This window comes from Montipora capricornis, chromosome 8, assembly GCF_036669925.1.
Source record: "Montipora capricornis isolate CH-2021 chromosome 8, ASM3666992v2, whole genome shotgun sequence".
NCBI classification, from domain to species: domain Eukaryota; kingdom Metazoa; phylum Cnidaria; class Anthozoa; order Scleractinia; family Acroporidae; genus Montipora; species Montipora capricornis.
This window is the reverse complement of record NC_090890.1, coordinates 27,483,570-27,498,802: the sequence shown is the minus strand read 5'-3', so window position 1 is coordinate 27,498,802 and position 15,233 is coordinate 27,483,570. Positions and strand designations below refer to the sequence as shown.

General features: G+C 37.3%; 1 pseudogene; it reads right to left on the bottom strand.

Moving 5' to 3' along the window:
* Positions 1 to 7,957: 7,957 nt before the first annotated feature.
* Positions 7,958 to 15,233, bottom strand: part of LOC138013898 (choline dehydrogenase, mitochondrial-like) — an 11,030-nt pseudogene continuing 3,754 nt past the window's right edge.

Below are 15,233 nucleotides of genomic sequence, written 5' to 3'. Positions count from 1 at the left end.
ATCTAAGCCAGCAGAGTAGTTTTGAAATTTTCCGGCCGTCTCAGCTTGTGCAGTGAAGTTGCTACGTTTTAAACATGCAGCCATACAATGCATCTAGAAAATTCATGTAAAGCTAAGAAGTGCTCGTCATGAAGCCGATCTGTGTTCCTCAATTAAATATTAATAGAAGCCTTGGCGAGGCCTCTGAGAAAATAGCTGGGCACAAACTGAATGAATACGAGCTCTTTTGATCGAAAACTGCTTAAATTTGTAGATAGTCGTATAAAGATGTCATTGTTGCCAAGGGGACATCAACTTATCTCAGCGTTGACATTATCAGCAAGTAGGAGATACTTTCGCACAGCCAAAGTGGCACTAAATGCAGGTCGCACGCAGAATGGATTTGCAGGTAAACAGAACTTCTAATTGCCTGGCTTAATCATGAAAATAATATCGTTGAATTGAAACTGTCAAGCTGTAGGTGTTTAATACAATACTAATGATGATTTTTAAATATTTATGTATTTTATACAGTGTTTGTTAGTCTTAACTATATAAGCTTATTTATTATTACATCGATTTAGAAATCGCTGGTGATCCTTGCGATCCAATTGCAATTGGCTCTCACGATTTATTTGTGAATCGCAATATTTTTTCATCTAATTCGCACCTTTTTCCCAGCCAATGAGAAAGGAACATCAAAACAAAACAACCAATCATATTTCAAGGCTTGTTTAATTAAAGTAACCTATCAAATTGCAGGAAAATGAAAGAGAAAGAATTCTGCAACTTTTTTCCCAAAACTTTGCTTTGTGTCATGCAATAATTATTTTGGTCTGAAATCGTATTTGTGATTTGAAATCGAACTTGGGCTGAGCTAGACTCGGTTTCCACCATTCACTCGAGTTCGGGTATCCGGTGGCTGATTTCCCCGAAACAGTGGCTGGTAATCAAGCCTAGCACTGAGTGCTTGTTTGATTTTGAAATCACACATACAATTTCAGACCTAATAATAGACGTAAAAAATTTTCAGTACATTGATTGGCTGAGAGCACGTCAAATAATCCCAAACAAAGTGCAACAAAGTGAAATTAGTGCAAAAAAGGTGAAATTTTTGCATTGCATTCATAGCCACAATGCAAGCCCTGCATGGTGCAATTAATGGCACAATTTTCCTATAATTGCATGATACACTGGTAGCGTTGCTTCTGCTTAAGTGAACCAACTCAAATTTTTTTTGTATTCATGTCTATAATATTAATAAGTAATCACATTATTTTTCTGGTGCAAGTTGGAATAAGAATGAGCACTTGTGAATTGTTTCAAAGACTATAAATTGCACTCACAATTTTGTGTCTCTTTCAAAAATTTTACTTGTGCTTATAATTTTTTGTTCCAGATTTTACTCAAAATTATGCAATTACCTACACAAATTTCCTCACTCAGTTCACTTACATATCATTCTTTAATGTTGTGATTTTGCGAAACTTTCTTTGAAAAAAAATAAGGCTCTTAAACTGACATACGTACCGGTAGATATCAAATATTTAATAGGAACTTTGCTCATGAAAAGCATGTTTTTCTTACTCTTTTTATAAGAGAACAGCACAGTCATTTTAAGTGTGCAGCTCTCTCTATTCAATGAAAAAAAAAATTCCCATAAGGTGTCATGGAGGCAGCAACGCCAAGTGGTTAGAGACCCCGATCTGACCAGTAGCTTAAGTTGGTTCCACACAGCCCTTGGTTCGACTTCTTGGCTGTGCTCGTGGTTGTTCCAGAAATATTATTATACATTGTATTTTATATAATAACCAAATCAATGCACACACTCTGATTGGTCAATCAGCTATGTTTTATTGTGCCAGTAAACTCATGGAAACCAACATCCTGCATGGTTTATCAGCCTATAAACCATAGAAACTTGTGGTCTATTGCTTAAATAGTCATTCATTATTTAGTGACTACACAAGTGCGTCAACTCCAAATCTCGGTTAAGTTACCAATGAACTTCCAACCCCATCCAAAACCCTAAACCCTCAACAACAATGCCCGCAGCATTATACATGGAAAGAACAGAACCAAAGCAGTTTTTTAACTCCTTATAATGCACATGAATGAATGAATGAATGCCAAGTGTAATGAGATCTGAGGCACTACATGTAATTGGGGACAGTGTTCAGAACTCAAGTAAAGGCTTATCAAAATTAATAATTGCGTGACCTTGAGTTTGAAAGGTAACCCGCTGAACAGTGACTCGGTATAACTGTGATTTGCTTGAGACTCAGAGTTGAAATGGATTTATCTGAGAAAACACAATGAAACTTAAATGACTAATATTATCATTTTCTGGTACTTGTATGTCAGTTGAATAAATAAGAGGTAAGTGCTACATAGCCTGTTTAAACTGGTGAGTAATAATAGAGGATCCCAAATTAACTAAAAGTCGCCTCATTCAAGTACTGACCCATCATGTCAATGGCTAACTCCAGAAATGGATTTTTAACAAGATCATGCAGGGTATTGGCAAAATGGTTTTAAGCAAGTGAAGACTGTAACAGAGTAGATGGTATTAGACCCTCATAGTAATTTTCTCTTTTAGCAGCTCACAATATTTATTGCACTGGTACGTACATTTTGTACCTGACACATTTGGACAATCTTGGAGTAAGCACATACATAAGGTGTTTGCAATAATGAGGACAGAAAGGTCAAATATAATAATATTTTATTTTATTTAACATCAGGTTTGAGCAACTCTTTTATTTGGGATGACAAGCATGGTTTTGGTTTTGACAATAATGGACAAGTGGTCATCGTCACACCAAATGCAAATGACACACCAAGCGAAATGTTCAACTGTTACATGTATAATAATGGCAAGTATCAACACTCATAAGTACAAAATAACACACTCAACAAAATAAATGGATTCTGTTCAGACAATAGTACAATAAAATAATTAATAATTTTTACTCTTAAGAATTGCAACTGAGTTGCTGTGGTAACCACATATTCGCCATTAGTTTAAGGGGGTATTTATAATGCATGACCTGCTAAATGCCCTTACTTGCAGTCAGAGACTGAATAATTATTAATAAGGTGTGGCTAGGTGGTCAGCCCCTGAACATGACCCATGTGTGACCTCCAAGCACAGATGGAATAGGCTGGGAGTCGATTTTGCTGAGTACCCGGAGAAAAACCCTCGGAGTCAGGTGGAGATCGACTGAAACTCAGCCCACATACGATCTTGGGGCCATTGAAGAGTTGAACCCGGGTCGCAGAGGTGGAAGGCACGGTTGATAACCACTAAGCCATTCTGACTCCTCCGAAAATGAGACTGGGACACAGCCTGAAAATGAACTCAGACCGGTCTGACTTTGTCTCAGTTGCTGGAGCGAGACACGGAATTCTCATACCAGTCTGAGTTTGTACTGGTCTCACGTAAATCACAACAAATCTCAGACCGGGTCCAGAAATTTTAAGCTTTTGGTCAGCCATATATTTATTAGAAATAACAAATTGTTGCATCCTGAATTGAGGTACCAAGCATCTCGTCCTGGTTTCATGTAAAGAGCTTCAAAAATTTCATACCGGTACAAGTTCATGCTGGTCTGAGTATGTGCCAACCTCGTGTAAATACCCCCTAAGAGTGACAGAATTGAAAGAAAGATCTTGCTCATCTTCTCTCACAATTTAAACTACCGGTAATAATGATAAATGTATAATAAAGGAAAGGAAATTAAGGAAAGGAACTTTATTTTAATAAGTGTCTAGTTGTTCTGGCGCTGGAGCACTAATTGGGGACACTGTTAACTGAAATTAACAATTAACGCAAATCAAGTCAAATGTAGGTTTTTGAGGAGAGGGGAAACCGCAGTACCCGGAGAAAAACCTCTCGGTGCAGTGCAGAGTAGAGAACCAACAAACTCAACCCACACGCCGGATGCCATGACGCCGGATCTGGGAATCAAACCCAGGCCACATTGGTGGCAGGCGAGCGCTCTCATTACTGGAGTCACCCTTTGAAGGCTCGTAGATTTTTTTTCGTTTTGGAACATTCAAAACGCACGCAATGCCATTTAATTCCAAAATGTACTCAAGGTCTTACAATTTTGGTTAATTTCTTGTTTGAAATCTACTCATAAATATGGATGAACACAAACGAATATAAAAAGGAAAGAAGAAGATTGAAGCAACTGATAATCAGAATCAACAAGAGTTATCGGTAAAGTATGAAGATTTAGTTGTAACCTAGGGAAAGGTTTTACTCCCTTGCATTTGATATTACACTTAATAAATATAAGAGTGTCAGTTTAAAATTCTCTATGGCATAGTACATGTAGTCCTTTAGAGCTAATAATAATTTTAAATCCATTTCATTTTTCATTAAATTAATTAATTCTATGACCAACACTCAAGAAGAACCAGTCAAGCATTTGACCTTCTTGTGCAAAGTTTCAACTGATTTTTCGAAACACACAGTCAAACAGAATCTTTCATGTTGTTATAGTCATAATTGACAATTACATTGCGGGCTACGGGTCTAATTGTTTTAGTATTACCCAGCTAGTCGGACAGAAAAGGCAATAATAAAGTTAGCAAATGCAAATTGAAGAAAATTGATATTTATGTGGGAATAAAGCAAAAGAAAGCGTTGGGCTTTTCGCTACTCAAGGACTATTACTAATAGTCCTCTAGTACATGTAGCTTAGCCAATTAAAATGCAGGATTTGCATTAGTCCACTGGTTGGGTGATACTAATAAAATAATAATAATAATTATTATAATTGTGATCTGTCACCAGAGATGCAGGGAATGCAAGAGTGGGATTCCAGTGGGGACAATGGACATAACAAGGCTGGTGACAATGATTACTCAGATTGTCCTGTCTGTGCCGGTAGCAGCTAATCAATCAAAATGTCAGAAAACAGCCTCGCCCTACAAAACCTTTTAATCATGTAGGCTTTACATTTCTGTACTTTGCCTCCACCATCTTACAGTACAAAGTAATGGAACTAGTCATAGATTGATTAAAACAAATAAATACTATACATTTGTTTTAGAAAATAAAGAAACAAATAAGAAAATTATAATAAGTGCTAATTTTAAAAAGTCACTTGCGTGATCACATTATGTATGTATTAATTTTACTCTATTTCGAAGATTCCAGTTTGAAGGAAAACAATTGTAGGAAATAAGTTTTCAACTGAAGATTATTGGTATAGATTACATATAATGATTGTGTGATGTGCAATGTAAAAAATGAAAGTAACACATTTTCAGTGAATTTTGTACATAGAAACATTTTTTTATTCCAACGTTAGACCATGTGTGTGTGGTTTCAGCAGTTAAAACCCTTAATATCCTGTAATATATTATTTATTTTGCAAGCAAGTACTTACATGTAAAAAATAACTTAAGGGAAGAAGTAGTAGTGAGTTGATAAAATAATATTAATTTTATTGTTTTGTCCATCAGTGATGTTACTTATTCAAGTATTTATTTATCATTTAATGTACATTAGTTTTGATAAGACATCATACAAGAATTCATGCAACAGGATTTTTTGTTTGATTTCAATTATGTGGGATAATCTATTGGAAGTTGCTGTCGACAATGCATTTTATTTCCTTGAATTGACTCCTTACAAAAAGGCATTTGCACTGTAAAGAAATTTTCTTAAATTAAATTAACGTAATTCCCTTGAAAATGACGTACTATCCAGATTTTTTCAAACTTGGCACAATTGATATTCATACTCAGGGCAACAAAAAGATGGGGTCACCATGCTTGTTTTCGCGCTGTATGCCCTTGGTTGTAAGTATTTTTTACAGAATTTCGCAAGAGAAGTTCAAAACTAGATCAACCCGAAAAATTGTTGTGTGATTTGTAGCAAGAGCTACTGAATATTACTGAGAACTTGAACCTACTTGTTTGTCCAGGCTATAATCCTTAAGTAAAGTGATTTTAAATTGTTCAATCTTGCAAAATGTAAGCAAATTGGACCGCTGCAGTCATCACCTTGCACTCAGTGTCAGACTCCAAATGCAGTTTCACGTCATTTATATCATATGTAAATAGTTTAATACTACATATTCTAAAATCCAACTTTTTTTCTTCTTAAACATGGGGGTCATCGTGCTTGTTTTTTCGCAACACGATGATAAATGGATGGCAAAGTGGCCTTTTTCGTCTTCAAAATGATCATTTTCTGTGAAAGGACTGGGGCGAGTTCCAAAACAACACCTTTTTACTCGAGAAGAGTTATCATGATTGCTCTTAAAAGCTCTTTGTTGCCTTTCTTCAGATGGCCAGCATGAAACGCTGGTATCTCCGAAGTCGCAATGTTATGTGCATAATTTATGAGATGCATGGTGCAAAACAAGGGAATCACCTTAAATCTACTGTAGTAGTGTTCTTGTATAATAATTAGTAAGATATCTGAGAAAACTGAGAAATTAACTGGAGCCATTAAAGCACTGTTGAGCCCTTACAATAATATTTAATTTGCTAAAAGTTAAAGGGAATGGAATTTGAATAATTGATTTATTGCCTAATTGATTATGCTAATGAAGCATAATTATTTGTAAGAGAAATTTATTGTCATTGACGTTTAAATAAAATGTGCAGGAGAGATTCAAAGGAAGAATGATTTTATTTACCCCAAGAGTTACAAGCGTATGGGATAATACAGGCTTTTTTCCCAAATTTGAAGCATTTATCTGATAGACACTACTTGATCTCTTCCTTGAATCCTTATGTATGTAAAATATTATGTTCAGTGTATCTGTTTGTAAAATAAAGGTGGTCCGAGAAAATGTTCACTGTGTGGCTCATTAAGCCGTACCAGTAATCTTTGATACCCTAAATCTTGCTCTATCACAATTTAAATTATACACCTCATTATATACCAGGTTAATTAAAGTGCACCAAAACGGCAATATTAATCTCCCAGTCAAAATTTCGCTTTTTACATACTGGGCAAGATGTGCAAAGTTTTCAAAACTAAGCAGTAAATTTGGGCTCAAGAATGTGATGTGAGAGGCATTGCAAACTTCTTTGCAATGCAAAATTTCTTTGAAAACAAGAATGCAAAGCAGTTTGTGACGTAAAATTGAGAATAATCCCATGCCTCTTGTATCACGGTCGTAGATCTGAATTACTGCTAGTTATGCCGAGTGGCTTGCACGGCACAGAAAAAGTTAAATTCTTGGGTAACAAATTATGGTAACATTATGTTAGGAACGAAAAATATTTAAGTTTGGCAGAGTTAGTACTCTGAGTTTGGGTACACTTAAACAGTTACCTACTCTGTGTAATGCCTGACAATATTTAGGACAATTAGGGCCGTAAGTGAACGCCACAAAACAATACCTCTGCATATGCCCCGCACATGCATCTCACATCTTGATAACTTTTTTTGCCGTTCTCGTCCTGACGACGACATGAAATGATCAAATTTAAGGTTATCTGGAGAACATCAGCACCCAAAGGTGAATTTTCAATTTTTTTCTCCACACATTCACACGGTTCATACAAATTTTGTTTGTGGCAATTTTTTTATAAGAATAGAAAACAAAATGAACTGTGAAAAAGCTAGGAGATAAAAAATGTAAATGAGGTATAATAATAACAATAATAAAAATATTATTAATAGAGTATTGCCTAGGCAACAGTTTTGAGTTATTATCTGCGTCGACGGTTTTAGCTGTGTGCCAAGATTCTAGTGTTTTTCAAACGAGGTAATTGCCTTTGGCACACAGCTAAAACCGTCAACGAGGATAACTCTAAACCGTTGCCTACGCAATACTCTATTTTATTGTAATTAGACGTCATTTACAGTTTTTGTCTCTTTATAGCTTTTTCACACTTCTTTTTGTTTTCTATTACATAATTAAAAAAAAAATTCGCACCCCTTTTCGTATATATTTCCGTTTGCGTGCTAACTTTTTCATTTGCTAAAGGATATAGACTGATAGCCAAAAGCTTTTGTTTTTTATTCTTTTTTACCAGAGAACGCTTTCACATTTTAGCATGTCTTATCCTGGTTACAGCTCTATTTTTACTTGAGGTTAACCTACTGACTCCTGGGAGTGAGACAATAAGAGATTTTACTAGTTAGGGTTAGGGTTAGGATTAGGGTTAGGGCACTTGAGGAGTACAAGGGTTAACCTCACCCTACTAAGAGTAACACTTTTTGGATTTTAGTGTCTCATGCCAGACGATTTTACTCCTCAGTAAAAGGCTATTAGGCCTGCTTCAGGGAAAAAAGGTTACTATACAACTCTGCAAGGCTTTTTATTACCAGAGTTGTAAAGCTTAAAGATTCTTTTCCATGCATTTGTTCCTTCATTTCAATGCACTCTGAAGCAAAACAAGCTACCTTTGTCCTTTTTCTGGTGTCTTGTACACTCGGGCATTTGATTTAGGCAAGGGGGGATTCCCCAAGATGATATCAGCTGCTTTCTCGGCCATCATAACAGTTGGACCATTAAGATTTCCACTTACAATACTTGGCATTATAGATGCATCAACAATCATAAGGTTTTCCACCCCAATCACTTGTGCTTTATTATTGACTACTGCTAGTGGGTCGTCTTCTGAACCCATCTTACACGTGCAAGATGGATGGTAGGCAGTATCTGCATTCTGTCTGACCCAAGCATCGATTTGTTCATCAGTTTGAATATCATCACCTTGTGATGAAAGAATAAGAGAAATACAAATAGACCAAATTCATGTAAAACAATTAACTTTGGAGGTGAGTGGGTGGGACCTGAGGCAATTAAGACATGTCTGCTCCGTCCACAACTTACTGTAGCTTGAATTGTTTTGAGGTAGTCCCCATTTCAGAACACTCGAATCTACTGATTCTTGAACAAAGCAAGCCAAAAGAGCAACTACCGTGGAGGTGCTTTCATTATAGATCACTTCTCTATCTGTTCAAGATTATTAATTTTCTGGTACACAGAAACCAATAATGTTGTAAACACTAATATCATAAAATGCTGCTCAACTAAAGAATGTTTTATACAATAATTTATTAAAATATCACTCTTCGTGCACAATATCACGGTCAATCAACTTACACTCTACAGACACCAGTGAACCCTATTTTCTCAGGACTGAAAATTAACCTGCTCAGAGATTTTCTTTTCTCTCTGCATGAGAGTAATGCCAAGCAAGACCAACTTGAAAAAATAATAATGGAGCTTAGAAGCAGTCTACCTTTATGGTTTGTACCCTTTCTGAACCAAAACTTCAAAACCTCTTCAAGGACTGTCAAGGAAACATTTTTTCAAGAATTCCATGCAGTGCAGAATCAGTAGCCAATGATAAAGGCCTGGCCAAACACTTGCAAGATTTCAATGCAACATCTTGCAACATTGTTGGGCACAACATGTTGCAATCAAATTCGAAAACAGTCAAATATTTTGGGCAACATTGTACATAGATGTTGCAGGATGAACTGTATTTATTTGGCCACGTTCACGCAACATTGTTGCACTAGGGAATGCGCTCTAGTTCAACTTGTTGCGTGCCAGGGTCTGGCGCACATACTGTAAACATCAACATGCTGCGTTGAAAATGTTGCAATAATAGAAGGGGTTTATGCCTGCGTGACAGGTATAAAAAGGCCCATGCCTTGTTTAGTTCTCCCACTGACAGCATGAGCAATTTAGGAGTATTACCTTTTTATTTCCAGTTCTTAAGATAATTAATATTTGATTCCCCAATCAACACAACTTTGGCAGCATCTGCCTTTTTTAGGAAGCTGGTTCTTGAAGGCTATGGACTCTGGCCCCAAATAGGTGGGAAAGAAATTTCCCAGTAAGGAGAGTACAAACCCTTAACCAACCAGTTGGTTTGCTTTGAGCATTTTCTCTTACAAACTCCCCTAATCTCCCATCTCTCAAAAAAAGAAAAGCACATTGTATTAACTACACCCCACATTTCCCCATCCCCAACTCACTGAGCCTATGGCCCTCACCTCAGTGATCGTGTCTCCCCCCCCCTCCCCCCCAAAATCACACCCCCACACTAACAAGCACAGCTGTGAGAATGACCCTAACTCACCTGGCTGCAGTTCCCTTCCACGAAACGGATCAAAGGCCTTTTGGCTGAATACTTCTCTTGTAAGTCGAATTGATTCCCTTAACTCAACTCTATCTTCCTCTGTTGCCAAATAGTTGGGATCAATGATCGGGTGATCATAAGGATTAGCTGTTTTCAGCTTTACATATCCACGACTTGTAGCCCGCATGGAACCAACATGCACCTAGAAAAATGAAATCACCATGCCCCTCAACACAAAACTGAACTTTAAATAAAGATTGTGATGGGCCCATAGCGTACTACTGCAGAATCCAATTTTGCCGCAAAACTCCAAGAGGAAGTTTGAGAAACCACGGCAGCTACGGGGACGAAAACGTCACTTCAAAATATACATTTGAGCTATTTTTAAGTATTCCATGATTATTCCATCTTGATTAGTATATACAATATGGCCGAAGTGTCCTATAACTGGATTGGTACGGACGGATTTGAGGTAAAGAGTGAGACTGAAGGACTCGCTGTAGTTTGTCCATGTTGTCATCAAAATCTCAAATTTGGTAATTTGAACACGTAGTAGTTTTGACGAGTATTGGAGAGAAATGTTCAAAAATGCATACCCCATGCAGCACGATCATTTGGTCCTTTTAACCAATAATATTACTGCTGTCTGACGTTGTCGTTGCCGTAGCCATCGTCGTTTCTTAAACTCCCTAATAGTGAATACAAGACAGTGTGCAGCTCTCTCCCAGGCCAACCATGAGTTGCTAGAGATGTATTAATGCTTCTTAAATAACAAATCTCTGTTAAACTATTGCCTGTGTATTAAGTGCTATGACCTTACTTGAAAGGCCTCTCTTTCCACTGTCTCCCTCCCATGATCTTTGAAGGCTGACGGTAGAAAATGGTACTGGATATTGGGATGAGCTAAGCCCTCCCTGCTACGAATGAAGCCACCAGCTTCAAGATGTGCAGTAGCACAAGGCCCTGTCCTGGTGAGAAACCACTTGACACCTATAGGTACCATGTTCCACCACTTGAGAGAGCGATACAAACTTAATGGTTTTGTACATTCCTGAAACACAAAGAGGAGCATGTTACATGTATCTAACAGCCAAATACTGCACCTGTGAGTTGTAATAATTCATTAATATTTGATAAATATTAATGAAACCTGATCAAAGGTCACTAAGCTTCAAGGTAAATTGGAAAAATCAAGAAGTCTGACAAAACTTAGACATTGCTGATGACACTGTGGAACTATAAGCACTGAACAATATAGGACTCTAACCTAACCTCATAAAAATAATATGGAGGAATACCGGTATATAACACATGTAGTACTGTCAGTTTACAAGATTATTTGGCAATCACTTCCCACAATATAGTTCCCAACACTAGCCTTTTTTGAGAGTTTGTTTGTGGGTTTGTCTCAGTGGAAGGAAATTCACATCACAAATGCTATCGTTTTTGTTGTTAAAATTGCTATTAACTCAGGGAATAAAAAAGACAAGCAAAGAATGTAAAAACCTGGTGAAAGTACATCTCCAAATGATCCTGGAGATTCTGTCCAACACCGGGTAAATGAGCCTTTACAGGAATACCAAGTTTCTTCAAATCATCTGCATTTCCAACGCCAGACAAGTTAAGTAGTTGAGGTGTGTTAATAGCTCCAGATGTTAAAATAACTCCCTTTCTGGCCCTCACACGCTTCAATTGGTTTTGATAATGGTACTCCACACCCACAGCTCTGTTGTTCTCAAACACTATTCTAGTAATCATTGCTTTTGTGTCTGCACGAAGATTTGGTCGCTTTAGAGCAGGCCTGAGATAGGCATTAGCTGTATTCCATCTGACACCTTTGTGGATCGTCATGTCCATCCAACCAAATCCTTCTTGTTGATAACCATTCATATCTTCTGTAAATGGATAACCAGCTTGGACACCAGCATCAATAAATGCTTGATAGAGAGGATTGTTTGATTTACCTCTTGATACATGGAGGGGACCATCACCACCTCTATAATCATCTGGACCTAAGAACACACCAATTTGGCAATTGAAAGTACTTACAATAACCAAGACAAGACAAGACAAGAGGCCAACAAAAGTAGAAGGCAACCCAAAGGCTCCTTTTTCTTTAGCCTCTACTGTAACTTACAGCAGGGTGGGCACTACTCCAATCCCCCTTGTAGGCACAACTTGACCCAGTAATTACACTGGTTCTCATTTTACCCGCCATGACTGAATGGATGGAAAGCTGTCTTTGGAGCACACGATCTTGGATTCAAACTAGAGTTTTTGTGAAACTGTAACCTTCAGAGTCAAAATTGTCATTTATAACGTTACCAGAAATAAGAGTATCAGCAGCACATTTCATCATTACAGTACTTACAAAATTGACTCACTACTATCTCCCCCTTCAAAAAGGAAATTACCCTTACATACTTACAAAACGTACACTACCTACTAACCCCCCCCCCCTCCCCTCCCTCCCCTTAGAAACAAAATTACACTTACATTAAATGAGTCTTTTTATCACCATAACACCTATGTAAAGCTCTAAACACTATTGGCATTTGTTCTTTATTGCACTGTAAATCAACCAATAACCAATTAGTTCAAGCAACAAATTAGTGCAAAAGTTGGCCTAGAGTTTGCCTTTCACAGGATTTTAATTTCTTGCAGATAAAGCCTTCTCAACCTGTTACTTTCTTAAGTCCAAAAATATCTCGCTTTTCACTATCATGAAACACTCTACTTGTCTAGCTGACACAAATTTTTATTTATTTATTTATTTATTTATTCATTTATTTAACTTTGCCAGTCAAGTTGACAGAGCGCTACAACAGCTTGCACCAATAACTGTCAGTGGGCCCTTTTTACCTTCCCAACCATGATAAACAAGTCAGAAGATAGACCACAACACCAGGAACTACATGTATGTACTCTTTAACATGGGTCCTAGCCCTAGCTCTAACTCCTAACATATCATGCATTTTTCTCAAAGTACAAACAATGCAGTCAAGAAAAAAAGGAAGCAAAAAATTTGCTGTTGATATATTTCTTTCAGGGTTCGCACACTTTTTCAGAACAAAAACTCAAGGACTTTTCAAGGACTTTCAAGGGCCAAATTTTGAAATTTCAAGGACCTCTTTTTTATTTACGTCGATGAATTTACCCATAGAAATGGTCTCACAGTACAATTCTTCCTCATTTTCCATAACGTACACGCGTGAAAATAATGCAAAGGCACTGGTAACCATTCTCGACCCCACACATTGTGGCGTTTGTATGATATGACTTGAGTGGCTGATTATTTTCACTGAAGTTTTCAAAGATTAAAAACGCGGGTCAGAAAAAATTCAAGCACTTTCAAGGGCCAGGAATGAAGAGCCGAGATTTTCAAGGATTTTCAAGGCCTTGAAAATGCACTCTCAAAATTCAAGGGTTTACAAGGGTTTTCAAGACGCGTACGAACCCTGTTCTTTGTACAAGCAAATCCGACCTCACCTAACTCATGGGTCTGTGATTTCCTGAAATAAGGCAAGCAGTCCTGCATATGACCAGCCTTTTGCTCCTTCCTGTTCCCAGCGATCATAATCATAAGCATGTCCCCTGATGTACACCATTGCATTCAAAGAATGACGAACCACCCCACACTCTTCCCCTCGGTTGGTAGACACGCCTACAAGTCAAAAGAGTTCCTGATAAGCTAAAAGGGAGTTTAAGCAATGACAATGGCAATGTCATCAAAAACGTCACTGTTACATGTAACTACAACTTTGCACTATAATCGCAGGTATTTTGCGATTATTCCATCTTGTTCACCTGGTACAATATGGGCCAACTATCCTGTAACTGGATGGGTATGAACGGTTTTAAAGTAAAAATAGAAAATGAATGGTTCACTGTTATATGGTCAAGCTGCCGTCAAAACCTAAAATTTGGTAATTTCAAGTTGTTGTTTTGTGGAGTATGAAAGAGAAATGCACAGAAATTTGTGCTGCACATGCAGCACGAGAATTTTTCCTTTTTTAACCAATCATATTCTTACATGTACTTTGTGGAACTATTGTTGCCATAGCTGACGTCTTTGATAAACTCCCTACTGATTGTTTAATGTTACAGTACGCCACCTCGTTTCAATGTTACTCTTTGAGAAAAACTAAAAACATCTGACAATCACTGCTTCTCCCCAAACGTCTGAGAACAAACTGCATTGCAAAATACATTACACTCTAAATGTTCAAATCACAGATCAATGACTTTACCCTAAACCTGACCGAGGATCTTTCCTGACCATAAATACGGCATGATTAAAGGCTTGATATGGGCCCACCACAGGCTTAACTACTGGCAGCTACACATGTATTTACTTTAAAACCATTACCTATTATTCATATACTCTTGTGGTTCTGTTTCATAATACCAGTTGTATTTATTGTCACAAAGGTTATAAATAAGAGCAGCTGGCATATGAATCTTCCATGTCCTGTCTTTAGGTCCAGCCTCCAGTAAAATAACTTTATTGTCAGGATTTGCTGACAGACGGTTTGCAAGAACACAACCTGCCGATCCAGCCCCACAAATGACATAGTCATGGGTTGAAGAAAACTTCAAAGTAGAAAGAAGACATCTTTGATGCAAAGTAGGGTGACGAGCTAACAAACAAAAATGCAAAAAAAAAATAAAAATACTCGTTAAAACACAAACAGTAACACTTAATATTATTTCTATGGACATAAGCAAGACAAACATATATGGTGTGGGCACTCCACAGTATATGAAATAAAATTATGAACTATTTATCATACCAAGTATTGGAAATTTACTTTCAAAGGCCATCTTGCAAGTGACAACCAAGCCATTCCTGATGTGTATTTCCTGTGATATAAAATAATCATAATAAAAGGAGTACCAAAGGAAAGCACCCAAAGTACAAAATAATGCATCACAGGTGCATGTTTTGCTTTGACCACGTTTTCTGGGATCTGTGAGTACAAGTTTGGACCAATTTACGAACAACGTGAGGCATGCAAGACATGCAAGGCATGACCCGCAGTCATGCCTGCCAAGATGGCGAGTCAACATGCGAATCACACAGTTATTGAAAGCTAACTGTTTTAAAATGGGTGCTTAGACTTATAATAACAGTTTATCAGCGCTATTTGAAATGGCTGCTTAGACTTAAATGCGAA